At 45.6% G+C, this 13008-nt stretch overlaps 1 protein-coding gene across 2 annotated transcripts in view; it reads left to right on the top strand.

Moving 5' to 3' along the window:
• Positions 1-13008, top strand: part of LOC138248765 (cell surface glycoprotein CD200 receptor 2-like) — a 219551-nt gene that overhangs the window by 181086 nt on the left and 25457 nt on the right. The window lies entirely within an intron of this gene.

The raw sequence follows: 13008 nt of genomic DNA, 5'->3' as shown, positions 1-13008 counted from the left end.
AGAATTTTCAATTCTATTAAGGACACGGAGGCGAGGATTATGCTTTTGTCTTTCTTTACTGACTTAAACAGCACCCAATCAAATACAAGTAACAGAAAAAACTACACATCCCAGGATGCCAAACATCCTATCACATGGTCCAATCACTATCCATGTCCTCTGTCATGAGTCCTTTGACCTATGATGTCACTTCCTCTTTCTTTGGTCAGAACAGATAAGATCAACTTGAAAACGAAACTTCTTATGCCATCCTGAAATCCGGAGTCATGAACTTCTTCTTCTTACTGGAGATCCGTCTCCTGGATAGCTCAACACCGGAGAAGCAACCGGGTAAAACGTTAAAACCAAACTTCCCTGAAGATACGAATTTTAGGAATTCTTCTGATCAGAACCTGTAACAACAAACAAGCAGGTAATATCCCAATGAAATTGAAATGTCTCAAAATCTCTATAATTGACAATAAATGGGAGGGATAAATAACAATAGATCATAAATATGCACAATAATTGATAATCAATATTCATTGTATATAAGGGGGGCATAATCCTCGCCTCCGTGTCCTTAATAGAATTGAAAATTCTTGACGCGATAGCTAGAAATTTGTTTATTCTATGTCAGGATCGGAGGATCCGATTATGCTGTTTAAAGCTGTTCCATTACTACAGTAGCTACATCCAATACTGGTTTGTGATAAAACTTACAAAAGGAATTTTCTGAAGACCAATCTGCTGCCCTCATAATGTCTTCTAATCAGGAACCTAAGGCAAACGATTTTGAAGCCATAGCCCCTCTAGCAGAATGGGCCCCAAAGACAGAGGTATCAATGCCTGCTTCACTCATCAACCATCTCATCCCTCTGGCTAAAGTGGCTGAGGTAACTGGTTTAAAAGGTTTTTGCAAAGAAATTAACAATTGACCTTTAACATCTTGTCGAAATTCTTCTGTGACAACTTCATAATCCTTTAAACACTGAACTACACATAATTTCGAATTTTCAGTATAGACTAGATAGGATACTGACCTGTAATTTGTTTTAGTCCTTCTTGTCACTGAAAAAGTGACTCCTTCTGGTGAAAAGGTTCTGCCTGCTAAATCTAAAGCCCTGACGTCAGAAACCCTTTTGCAAGAGATAAGACATAAAAACATGGTCATCTTGGCTGAAAGCTGCTTGCGAGACAAATATCTGTTGGTAGGCCAAGAATCTAAGAATTTTAAAATAATGCTAACATCCCATAATACAGAATATTTAGCTTGAGGAGGTTTAGAAAGACGTATACCCCTCAAAAGTTTGCAAACTAGTGGATGTTCTCCAACGGGTTTACCTTGTAGATGAGAATGTCCTGCTGAAATAGCAGATCTAAAGTTATTGATCGTCCGATAAGCCAAACCAGAACTAGCTAGTTCTTCAAAAAAGTTAACAATCATACCAATATGTACTTCCATGGATTGACACCCCTTCCATCACACCAACTAGACCATCTGCGCCAGGCTGAGTCATATCTCTTATGGGTACTACCGGCCCAGGCCTGTTTAATGTACTCCGCAGCTTGTTTCGAAACATCTGGGGTACTCCATCTAGACCTGAAATTAACCAGGCTAGTAGAGTCAACTTCCCTGACAAGACCAGTGGATGTTGAAGGCCCTCTGGACTCAAAAGAAGATTCAGACGAGGAGGAATTAGAAGAGGAGAGGCACAGGCTAAATGAAGAGCAATAGGGAACCAAGGCTGTGCTCTCCAAAATGGAGTCACCAGAACAATCTCTGTCTTCTGTCTCCGCACCTGAGACAAAACCCTGGCAATCATCAGAAATGGAGGGAAGGCATAACCTCGAAACTGGGACCAATCCTGAAGAAAGGCATCTGTCTTTATTGCACAAGGGTCTGGACGCCAACTGTAAAATTTTGGAATTTGGCAACTGAGTCGTGAGGCAAACAGATCCACTTCGCAACTGCCCCATTCCATGACTATCTGAGAATAAATCAGAGGATCCAATTTCCAGTCACTGGTATCCGACAGGTATCTGGAGTTCGAGTCTGCTATGATGTTCTGGTCCCCAGGAAGGTATTCCGCTATGACCACTAGGCGTTGAGTTAGGCAATAGTGCCAGAAGTCCTTGGCAATCTCCGCCAGGATTCTGGATTTTGTGCCTCCTAATTTGTTGACATACCTCACTGCTGAAACATTATCCATCCGTAAGAGTATGCAACAATCTGTTTTCTGCGGGGAGAGACTCTTTATGGCAAAGGATCCCGCCAGAAGTTCCAGGCAATTGATATGAAGGGTTTGTTCCCATTCTGACCATCTGCCCCCCGTCACTAGGGAGTTGCAACAAGCTCCCCAACCCCATCTGCTGGCATTGGATTCTGTCACTACCTCCGGGTGAGATCCGAAAATCGCCCTGCCATTCCAAGCTTCCATGTGATGAAGCCACCACTGAACCTCTGATCTTACTTCGGCAGTCAATGGGATTTGTTCTGAATAACTCAGACCCTGTTGTAGATGTCTGATCTTGAGTCTTTGAAGTGCTCGATAATGTAGGGGTGCAGGGAAGATCGCCTGAATAGATGAAGCTAGTAATCCCACTACTCCGGCTATATTCCTCAATGAGACGGTCTGACTGGATAAAACCGATCTCAATTCCCTCTTGATGTTGCGTATCTTCTGAGAGGGAAGAAGAAGTTCACATAAAATGGAATTTATCTGGAACCCCAGGAACTCTATCACCTGAGAAGGTTCCAACAATGACTTCTGCACATTGATAAGGAAACCTAAGTCTTGTAGAAGGCTTATGGTCCAATCCAAGTGTGAGAGTAGGACTTGAGGGGACTGGGCCATCAGCAGAATGTCGTCCAGATATATAATCAATTTGACTTCCTTGGCTCTGAGCCACTCCATCACAGGTCTCAGAAGCTTCGTGAAGCACCTAGGGGCTGATGACAGACCGAATGGAAGGGCAAGAAACTCCAAACACTGTCCCTTCCACTGGAATTGTAGAAATCTCCTGTGGGGAGGAAAAATTGGAATCGACAGGTAGGCATCTTTTAGATCCAGCCGAACCATCCAATCCCCTTCCAAAAGGATATCCCTTAGCATGTGGATGCCCTCCATCTTGAAGTGTCTGTATAGGATCCAATGATTGAAATCCTTCAGGTTCAAGACTAAGCGGTGACCTCCTCCTTTCTTGTCTACTACGAAAATAGGACTTAGGAAACCGTAAGGATGGGGAGAAGCAAACTGTACGGCTCCTTTGTCTAAGAGAGCTTGCACTTCTTTGTCTATAAATTTTTGATTTGCTTGGGAAAAACACATTTGTAACGGAAGGGAGAGTTGTTTGGGAGTACTGATGAACTCCAGCCGGAATCCCTCGACTGTTTGGAGAACCCATGGGTCTCCGGATATCCGTTTCCAATTTGCCAAGCAAGATGCTACTCTGGCCCAAAGTCTGACCTGAGAGAAATAAATAATAATGCTCACCTGTGAAACTTGAGTCCTGAATGGCTCCTTGTTGCCCTCTGCGATGGCCCCTGCGGAAGCAGGGACGTCCTCCCCTGGGACGTGTGGGGTAGAAGGTGGAGTCTTGATCCCCGTAACAGCCACCTCTGCCTCTAGGGTAGTAGTTTTGGGGACTGTTATAGGATCCTCGGCCGGACATACGCCCCCCGTAACGACCGGCCCTGACAAAAAGGCCTCATTTAAAAACCTTCTTGAGCGACATTTGTGCCTTGTCAAGGGAAGAAAAGGTAGAGCAGAACTTAGCCAAGTCTTTGATAAAAGAAGATCCAAAAAGAAGTCTTTCCGCCGAAGGGCCCGCTTCTGAGGTCGCAAGATCCGATAACTTAGGATCAATGCGCATTAGCACAGATTTTCTGCATTCTGCAGAAATAGCACAATTAGAGTTTCCTAAAAGGCAAATAGCTCTTTGTGCCCATCCGATAAGAACATCGGTGTCCACCGGGGATCCTGATTCCTTGGCCACATATGCTATCTCAAGGATCTTAGTCAAAGGTCCTGAAAGATCCAACAGTTTGTCTTGGCAATTACGCCAGGATCGGTCCAAACCTTTTTTGGGGTCCTTAGCAAATTTCCTCATAAAGGTGACCATGGTGGGGTCTATTTCTGGGGTATCAGAAACCTTGCCCTCTAGGTCAGGTGTGGGGCACTCTGCTTTTAAGCGTGACCTGACTTCCTTATCAAAGCTTCTCCGCAAATTGGATTGAGCATATTGAGCCACTTCGGGAGGGGGAACCCAATTGGAGGTCCTGGGGTGAATGATTTCTGTGGGATCGAAGTCTAGAACTTGGCTGGGAGGGGGCGCTTTCTTAGCTTTTTTGCTAGACGTAGGAACGTCGGAATCATCCGAATCATGAGAGGAGGAATTTTTATCAGAGGAAGAGGTAGAAAAGGAAGCTTCCTTTTTTGAGCTGTAATTATGCTCGCTACTGCGTTCCTTACACAGTTTTTCGAATGCATCTGCGTGAACACCACTAACCTCTGCTCCAGATTCCAATTTTTTGCTTTGTCTTTTACTTTTTTAGGTTCGTGTTGTGGTTGTTGTCCCTGAGTCCAAACCTGTGACCGAACAAAGTGAAATAGTTGTCTTGAAAAGGGACCCAGAGCTCTCACCAGGGCATCATTTACAGATTGTTGAACCCTGGTATAAAGGGCTTCCACCAGATCAACTTCAAGTTGATTGCCCAACTCCTCTGTATAGTATTCTGCTTCTTGGTCATCCCACTGAGCCATGACCAATGTATAACGGTACAAAAGTCTTGAGGAGAACTGTAATCACAAGTAGGTAATGAGGGTTCAAACAGGGGGAGTGCAAAAACCTCAATTCAGGCAAAGGAAAAAGTAGCCCTTTATTTAAAGTGTAGAGGGAGCTGCCTGAAAGGCACTCTCGACAACAGCCTATTTAAATTTTACAACACAGTCAGTAAATCTGCTGGGCGTCAGGGAGCAAGTGAATGGGATAAATGGGGACACACAGGCGAACACGCAGCACACTCGAGCCGATCGTTTCCAAAATTGGAAGGAGATCGGCTCGATAAGGCGCGCGCGCGCACGTGCTAAAAATAGAAAGGAGACTGCTGGAGAGCAGCTCAGCTCCCGCTCCCACTCCTCCAGCAAAACGGGCTCCAAAACTTGGCAAAATGGCAAGAAAACAAAGCGCGAGGGTGCTTAAACATGTATAATAAAAGCGCGCTGAATCGCAACGCTTAAATCAATAATTTTTATAACGATTAACATTAGTAATAACACAATAATATGAGAGAGAATAGAAACGTGTACTTATCTGCTGCGAAGCAGCAAAGAAAGAGGAAGTGACATCATAGGTCAAAGGACTCATGACAGAGGACATGGATAGTGATTGGACCATGTGATAGGATGTTAGGCATCCTGGGATGTGTAGTTTTTTCTGTTACTTGTATTTGATTGGCTGCTGTTTAAGTCAGTAAAGAAAGAGTAAGCATAATTGGAGCCTCCGGTCCTGACATAGAATTACAGGTTGCAAGTACAGACCCTACCCGGAGCAGGGCTCATGCCTGCCCAGCCTCCTGTCAAAAGAACTCTCCAATTTATACACCAACGTTCCAAGCACCCAAGACCCGTGGTTAGGCTGGGACCCATCGCACATAAGGAAACATGGATACAACACTCCTTTCATCCACTTTACTTATGTAGGGGACTCTCCCTCTTCTCAGTCTTCACACAAGTTCTGCATGCCCCCTCCTTTTTCATGTTTTCTTCAGTCTCCCGTTGCACAGTGCTTAATTTGTAAATAAAAAGGTGCCGGTGTCCAAAGCCCTCCTCTTAAACACGCGGCTCCTGCAATTAAATGTGAGAACACGGAATATTGAGGCAGCGTATTCCTGACATCAACTCGGGCCTCTTCAATCCATATTAAGCCACTCCCTGCCCCTTCAGCTCACTCTTGCAGCTTTCTATTTTCTCCCTTTGTGACGCTTTTTCGTTTTTCCCTTACTCAGTCTTTCCCATATGTGTCTTTTGCTCGCAGCAAATGCTTGAGGCAGAAGAACAAGCGCCGGCCCCCAAAAATAAGTGCTGGTGCTCCGCACCGGAAACAACAAACACACATTAAGCACTGCTGTTGCACTTATATATTCCTGGCCTCTCCTGGTTTTCAGGTCTCTGGCACACGCTTTAATGCTCAGATCTAACTTTATATCCTACTTTTGCAATATATTTAAGGTTATTTTGCGCGCCTACTATGGGCTGCACGAAGAACAGGAACCAGGAAACACTCCCTGTGCGAAGAGCACATACTAAAAAAACAAGATTAAGTGCAACATGCTTTGTTTTGTGGCAGAATCACAGGGACAGTTGGTAAGATCAGCAACCCCGGGGCCCTGGGAAGGATAAGCTACAAGAAAATGAATCAAATTAAGAATAAACCTGCTAAAATACAAATATGTACCTCTCATTGTAAACTAGTGTGACATAAAAGTCCTGGCCTTGTGTGGGTTTAATAGATACACAGTTTAGAGTTATCTGGGATTGGTAAAAATCCCTCTGGCGACCTTCTTCTATCCATTTATGGAACAACTCTTTAACCAATGGTTTGATACCGCCTGTGATAGTTTCCAGGTTTGTAAAATACCATTCAATTCCCAAAATAATTAAAACAGATTTTACCTATTTTTAGCCAGGCATTGGACCAGGCATTCTCCAAACAGAGAGTCTTGTGCAATCTCCCTCGTAAGGATTGCTTCTGAGGTCGACTACATTCTCAGCCAAAGTACTAGAAGAATAATTTTAATTCTATCCTCTATATAGTTTGCTAAAGTTCCAAATGGCAAACATTAGTGGAGAGGGACTGTGGAACTGCCAACAAGTTATGCAGGAACTTATTTTCTATTATCTGAAAGGAAAAATCTTTTTTGTAACCCCACACTCTTGCTCCATAGCTCGCTCTTGCAACACATTTGGCATTACAAATTGCAGAAAGTTCCTTCACCGTTTTTTGCCCCAACCTTCTTGCAGAATTCAAAACAGAGTCAACTGATCTTTAGAACTGGAGGGATCATGGTCTATATAAAATGTCCCAACTCATCTTGGAATCAAACTCGATTTCCAAATATGTAAACTTTTCTAGTTTATCTATCTGAATACCACCCAGTTGAAATTTCATAGTTTGTATTCTTTTAGGAGCCAATATCATGACAAAAGATTTATCTGGGTTAATTTTCTGGCCTAAGGTATCCATTAAATGTTCCCACCCATCGAAGAGGGTTTGCAGTCCCATAGCCCTTTGCTCAGTCAATCAGCACAGCACTGACTGCTTATAGCAGTACTGGAATTGATAATTCCCTATTTTCGGTATGTCTTTTCCTACACAGCGCAGCAATTCTTCCAAACCATTTATATATAGTAAAAACAGCAGACAGGCCAACACACAGCCTTGCCGCACACCTATCCTCTACTTAATTTCCAGAGAGAGTTCCCTGCTTATCCCATACCGGATTTTCACAAAGTGTCCGAGTGCATCCTATACAGCACATTTATCAGCGGCTCATCAAACCCTAGTTATTCAATAATGGACCACAGAATAGGGTGGTTCGCCATATCAAATGTGCTGGATAAGTCCATAAATGCTAGATGAACGGACCCCCCTCCCATCCCTTTGCACTGGCATATTTCCCCAGAATGAGCTGAAGTACTGACTCCTTTACAAAACCCATCTTGTGCCCTGGAGAGTAACTGCTTCCCTTCTATACAGGCCTCCAGTTTGGATGCAGTAACCCTGCCTGGGATCTTACATGATGTTATTCCCAAGAGGGAAATTGGTCGGTAGCGACTAGGCAGGTTTTTGTTGCCTTTTTAAAAAATCGGTACCACCACTGCCGATTTCCATAATGGGATTAGCTGACCAGGAACAGCGGCCCTAAAAACGTTAGTTAAAATTGGTGCCCACAATGTATCATAGAATTTAAAAACGTCCATAGGGTCACCGTCTGGGACAGGTGCTTTCCCAGATCGTCTCTGATTGATTGCTGGTGCATCCTTTAAAAATTAAAAAATAATTGTTTTATTGTTTCCGTCATCAATTAGAGCACATTTATAAGAAACATTGCAACAGCCATTACAATAGATAAGATCCCTGCTGTTAGAAATGGGGTTGGCAATCAGTTTGCACTCTGTCCAAGCAAATACCCTCACTCTAGTCAGGGTAATGGAGATACACACCTAGGATAACCCCTGCTCACCCCCTTGGTAACATGGCACAAGCAGTCAGGCTTATCTCAGAGGCAATGTGTAAGAATTTGTACCAAACACACAGTAATACAGTGAAAACACTACAAAAGGGACACAACACCAGAAAAATAGCTAATATTTATCTAACTCAAACAAGACCAAAACAACAAAAATCGAAGCAAACACGAGCAAAGTTATGAATTTTTAAATAAAAGAGTCTTACTCCAAAAAAACAATGGATGCGTTGCTTTTACACATAGTACCTGGTTTGCGTAAAAAATAAAGCTGCAAGGGCGAACGTGCATCAAAAAAGTAAGCAATGAGTCAATTCCTTTCTCGCAAGTGAGGCTGTGCGTCGTTTCTTCTCCGGTCAGGTAGGCGATACTTCGTTTTTCTCTCCTGCAGAAGAGCAGTGCGTCGATTTCCGGACGGGCAGCCTCAGATCCATGCAAGATGATTTTGCAAAATTCCTGCAAGATGATTTTGCGAAATTCCTGTGCATGGTGGTGAAGAGCTACGCTGCGTGGCTGGTGCATCAATTTTGGCAGTCACCAGTGGGTGTTGCGTTGATTTTCTAGCTGTGATGAAGGTAGTGCGTCATTTTTTCAGCCGTGTAGCTGGTGCTGCATCGATTTTTCTCCCGCATGGCTCCCGTGCATGGATTTCAGTCTTGGTTCCACCAGCTTCTCCTTACAAGAGCCTAGGGACTGGATTGGGCACCATTTGGCAGGGTAGGAATCTCAGCAAGAGGGTCCAGGTGCTGACAGAGGAAGTCTTTAATGGACCTGAGACTTCAGAACAGGGGGCAAGCTCAGTCCAAGCCCTTGGAGAAACTTCACAAGCAGGAAAACACAGAAAGGTCCAGTCTTTGTCCTCTCTCAAGCACAAACAGCAATTCCAGGCCAACCCAGCAAAGCACACTCACAGGCAAATGGGCAGTACTCCTCCTCCAGCTCTTCTCCTTGTCAGAGGTTCCTCTTGATGCAAAGGTAATCAAAACATTTGGGGATTTGGGTCCACTACTTATACCCCTTTCTACCTTTGAAGTAGGCAAACTTCAAGGGAAAGTCTCTGTTGTTCACAAGATCCTGCCTTGCCCAGGCCTGGCCTCAGACACACACCAGGGGGTTGGAGACTACATTGTGTTGAGGACAGACACAGCCCTTTCAGGTGTAAGTGTCAGCTCCTCCCTCCCACTCTAGCCCAGGAGACTCATCAGGATATGCAGGCTACAACCCAGCTCCCTTTGTATCACTGTTTAGAGGGAATTGATAAACATCCCAACTGTCAGTCTGACCCAGACGTGGATTCCACAGGCAGGCAGAGGCACAGAATGAATAAGCAAGAAAATGCCCACTTTCTAAAAGTGGCCATTTCAAAATGACAATCTAAAAACCAACTTTACCAAAAGGTGTATTTTTAACTTGTGAGTTCAGAGACCCTAAACTCCAGATATCCATCTGCTCCCAATGGGAAACTGCACTGAAAAGATATTTAACATCACTCCCCATGTTAACCTGTGAGAGAGATAGGTCTTGCACCAGTGAAAACCTAAATTGTCAGTATTTCACTGACAGGACATGTAAAGCACATCAATACATGTCCCATCTTTAACATACACTGCACCCTGCCCATTGGGCTACCTAGGGCCTACCGTAGGGGTGCCTTACATGTACAAAAATAGAAGGTTTGGGCCTAGCAAGTGGGTACACTTGCCAGGCCGAATCGGCAGTTTAAACTGCACACACAGACACTGCCGTGGCAGGTCTGAGCCATGTTTACAGGGCTACACATGTGGGTGGCACAATCAGTGCTGCAAGCCCAGTAGTAGCATTTGGTTTACAGGCCCTGGGCACCTCTAGTGCACTATACTAGGGACTTGCTAGTAAATCACATATGCCAATCATGGAAAAGCCAATTATACATACAGTTTACACACAGAGCACTTGCACTTTAGCACTGGTCAGCAGTGGTCCCATAATTCCAAAAACCGGCAAAAACAAAGTCCAGCACATGGTCACAACATAGGAAGCAGAGGCCAAAAACAGGTGAGACTATGTCAAGGATGCCAGGCCTAACACCTGCCCTTTTCAAACACTTGTCACATAGTTTACATATGTTATCGCAATTCTTAAACCTTGACCCGTTACAAGTATCATGTGCAGGTCTATCACCATGTTCTCCCCTCCTGATTCTACAGGGATTCCAGTCTCCATCCAGCTTGCGTTCATCCCTTATCTTCTGTTGCTTCTACCGGTGTACGTTCCTCCCCTCCCTCAACCATGGCCAAGAATACTTCCCACACCTGTAAGTCCCCCACTACCCCATCATCCCGCCTTCATCGTCTAAGGCGAACCTCCTCTGCTACCATCCATTCTATCATGTTCCTCTTCCTGTTCTCCACACTCAGGCCCAATCAACCCATCCAGGTAATTGCCACCCTATGTTTGGCTAGCAGGAGGATCAACTGAGTCAATTTATGTTCCATCTTCCTTCCCCTGGGTAGCTTTATGTCACCCAATGGACTAACCATAAGGTCCTGTTGTATATGTATGCCACTTGCGGTCTCCAGATGCTGCGCTACAGCACCCAGAATGCCTTAACAGGTGGGCAGTGCCATGCCAGATGTAGAAAGGATGCTGTGTGTCCTGGGCATTGGTGACACCCCCCAACCTTGTAGGGTCTTGTAGGAGGCTGGACTGGCTTGTAGTGAGTACCAAGGGGTACTTGCACCTTGTACCAGGCCCAGTTATCCCTTATTAGTGTATAGGGTGTCTAGCAGCTTAGGCTGATAGATAATGGTAGCTTAGCAGAGCATCTTAGGCTGAACTAGGAGACGTGTGAAGCTACTACAGTACCACTTAGTGTCATATGCACAATATCATAAGAAAACACAATACACAGTTATACTAAAAATAAAGGTACTTTATTTTTATGACAATATGCCAAAGTATCTTAGAGTGTACCCTCAGTGAGAGGATAGGAAATATACACAAGATATATATACACAATAGCAAAAATATGCAGTATAGTCTTAGAAAACAGTGCAAACAATGTATAGTTACAATAGGATGCAATGGGAAACATAGGGATAGGGGCAACACAAACCATATACTCCAAAAGTGGAATGCGAACCACGAATGGACCCCAAACCTATGTGACCTTGTAGAGGGTCGCTGGGACTATTAGAAAATAGTGAGAGTTAGAAAAATAACCCTCCCAAGACCCTGAAAAGTGAGTGCAAAGTGCACTAAAGTTCCCCTAAGGACCAAATAGTCGTGTTAGAGGAATAATGCAGGAAAGACACAAACCAGCAAAGCAACAACTGTGGATTTCCAATCTAGGGTACCTGTGGAACAAGGGGACCAAGTCCAAAAGTCACAAGCAAGTCGGAGATGGGCAGATGCCCAGGAAATGCCAGCTGCGGGTGCAAAGAAGCTTCGACTGGACAGAAGAAGCTGAGGTTTCTGCAGGAACGAAAAGGGCTAGAGACTTCCCCTTTGGTGGACGGATCCATCTCGCCTTGGAGAGTCGTGCAGAAGTGTTTTCCCGCCGGAAGGACGCCAACAAGCCTTGCTACACGCAAATCGTGCGTTTGGCGTTTTTGGACGCTGCTGGGGCCCAGGAGGGACCAGGAGGTCGCAAATTGGACCTGCAGAGAGAGGGGACGTCGAGCAAGAAAAAGAGCCCTCACTGAAGCAGGTAGCACCTGGAGAAGTGCCAGAAACAGGCACTACGAGGATGCGTGAAACGGTGCTCGCCGAAGTTGCACAAAGGAGTCCCACGTCGCCGGAGACCAACTTAGAAAGTCGTGCAATGCAGGTTAGAGTGCCGTGGACCCAGGCTTGGCTGTGCACGAAGGATTTCCGCCGGAAGTGCACAGGGGCCGGAGTAGCTGCAAAGTCGCGGTTCCCAGCAATGCAGCCCAGCGAGGTGAGGCAAGGACTTACCTCCACCAAACTTGGGCTGAAGAGTCACTGGACTGTGGGGGTCACTTGGACAGCGTCGCTGGATTCGAGGGACCTCGCTCGTCGTGCTGAGAGGAGACCCAAGGGACCGGTAATGCAGCTTTTTGGTGCCTGCGGTTGCAGGGGGAAGATTCCGTCGACCCACGGGAGATTTCTTCAGAGCTTCTGGTGCAGAGAGGAGGCAGGCTACCCCCACAGCATGCACAAGCAGGAAAACAGTCGAGAAGGCGGCAGGATCAGCGTTACAGAGTTGCAGTAGTCGTCTTTGCTACTATGTTGCAGGTTTGCAGGCTTCCAGCGCGGTCAGCGGTCGTTTCCTTATCAGAAGGTGAAGAGAGAGATGCAGAGGAACTCGGCTGAGCTCATGCATTCGTTATCTAAAGTTTCCCCAGAGACAGAGACCCTAAATAGCCAGAAAAGAGGGTTTGGCTACCTAGGAGAGAGGAAAGGCTACTAACACCTGAAGGAGCCTATCACAAGGAGTCTCTGACGTCACCTGGTGGCACTGGCCACTCAGAGCAGTCCAGTGTGCCAGCAGCACCTCTGTTTCCAAGATGGCAGAGGTCTGGAGCACACTGGAGGAGCTCTGGACACCTCCCAGGGGAGGTGCAGGTCAGGGGAGTGGTCACTCCCCTTTCCTTTGTCCAGTTTCGCGCCAGAGCAGGGGCTAAGGGGTCCCTGAACCGGTGTAGACTGGCTTATGCAGAATTGGGCACATCTGTGCCCAACAAAGCATTTCCAGAGGCTGGGGGAGGCTACTCCTCCCCTGCCTTCACACCATTTTCCAAAGGGAGAGGGTGTCACACCCTCTCTCAGAGGAAGTT

Source organism: Pleurodeles waltl, chromosome 8, assembly GCF_031143425.1.
Source record: "Pleurodeles waltl isolate 20211129_DDA chromosome 8, aPleWal1.hap1.20221129, whole genome shotgun sequence".
NCBI classification, from domain to species: domain Eukaryota; kingdom Metazoa; phylum Chordata; class Amphibia; order Caudata; family Salamandridae; genus Pleurodeles; species Pleurodeles waltl.
Note: the sequence above shows the minus strand (reverse complement) of the source record. Positions and strands in the feature narration are given on the sequence as shown.